Consider the following 1,605-nt stretch of genomic DNA (forward strand, 5'->3'; position numbering starts at 1 on the left):
GAAAGCCTATTGATTGAACCAAATATAATTGAATATTAATATTACTTTTGGGTCCGTTACAGCCATGATGAGAAATGAACAATTAAAGACATTTAAAAATTGTTTAATGCTTCTTTTTTGCTTTATAATTTCTATTGTTCCTAATACTTTGAGTGTATAAGTGGAAAACAATAGAATGTATAGCAGTATAGTGTAGTGGATAGTACAGTGGCTAGACATTACCCATCTACTAAGCACAGAAAACAATAGCCTACAAGCTTCTAAAGAATCACAAATTAAAAATCACCTAGTCTAACATCAGCAACAGTAGCAATGCAATCTATCCCAGTCCAGACGGTGCTGGGCTTCAGCTCACATTGGGATGTGGCTTGTACACACCTATGACCACAGGGTGGTCTTTTTCATATTGCTCTAAAGTCAACTGCTCCTGGGGCTTCATTGTCTCCTGTTGCATCTTTTCACTTCAGAGACAAATATGGCCTCGGGAGAGGCTGTGAAGTCAATGCAATTGTGCTTAATGGAAATCACAAAGTGTCCTCCATTACATAGGAAGGTGTGGGCATTCAGGGCTACAATCTGGGTCTGGTCTGGCTGGGCCATGTCGGCAAAGATCACATCCACCATTGCAATGAGCTTGTGGTATTTGTGTGAGTGCTGAGCATCTTCAATGACAGGAATAATGTTGGTTCACTTCTTGGCCAAATTAATGAGGTCACAGCCGGGGCAGTGGTAAAACTCAACTGCACAGACCAGACCCTGTTGGCCTATGATGTCAGAGACATGGGAGAGTGTGGTACCCAAGGCAGCCCTGAGGTAGAGCGCCTTGGCCCCTGGCTTGATGCGGTCCACAGAGCCCAAGACTGCTGCAGACAGCTTGGAATGGAAGGGGGTTTTGCTTTATTTAGTCTGGGGGGTTAAACAGAGGTGAACTCCTATCATCCCTCATCTGTATTCTTGTAAGACTCTAAGCATAAACTTCCTTATGATGATAATAATAATAGGAAGAAGAACAACAACTAGTAGTAGTAGTAGCAGTGACACTTACTGTTTTCTTTAACTCTAATATGGTTCTAACTGCTTTAAATAGGTTAACTCATTTACTCCCTATAATAATTCCGAGGTAGGTAATACTATGTTTCTCACTTTACAAAATGTGGGAACTGTAGACCAGCTAGTTTTTAAACCTTGCCCCAAAATCTCACGGCTCTATGTGGCAGAGACAGAATTTAAACTCAAGCAGTCTGACCCCACAGGGTATATAGTCTTTAACCATTATGTATATTGCCTTGTAGGTGTCTACTGATGGTTATTTTCCTTATCCATTTCTACACTCACTTCCTCTTGTCCATTATGGATTCATCCATTGTTGATTTCCAAACCTGATGAAGTATCAAAATCACCTACAGAGCATCGTTAAAACACACACTGTAGTCCTCTCTCCAAGATACTCTGATCCATACTAGACTAGGTAGTTTCAAAAAGCACAAGAGGGGGCTTCCCTGGTGGCACAGTGGTTGAGAGTCCACCTGCCGACGCAGGGGACATGGGTTCGTGCCCCGGTCCGGGAAGATCCCACGTGCCGCCGAGTGGCTAGGCCCGTGAGCC

General features: G+C 43.0%; 1 pseudogene; it reads right to left on the reverse strand.

Annotated features, from left to right (window-relative positions):
* Positions 1 to 346: 346 nt before the first annotated feature.
* Positions 347 to 1,364, reverse strand: LOC116748570 (annotated as a pseudogene).
* Between the last annotated feature and the right edge of the window lie 241 nt (positions 1,365 to 1,605).

Source organism: Phocoena sinus, chromosome 2, assembly GCF_008692025.1.
Source record: "Phocoena sinus isolate mPhoSin1 chromosome 2, mPhoSin1.pri, whole genome shotgun sequence".
In the NCBI taxonomy this organism is placed as follows: domain Eukaryota; kingdom Metazoa; phylum Chordata; class Mammalia; order Artiodactyla; family Phocoenidae; genus Phocoena; species Phocoena sinus.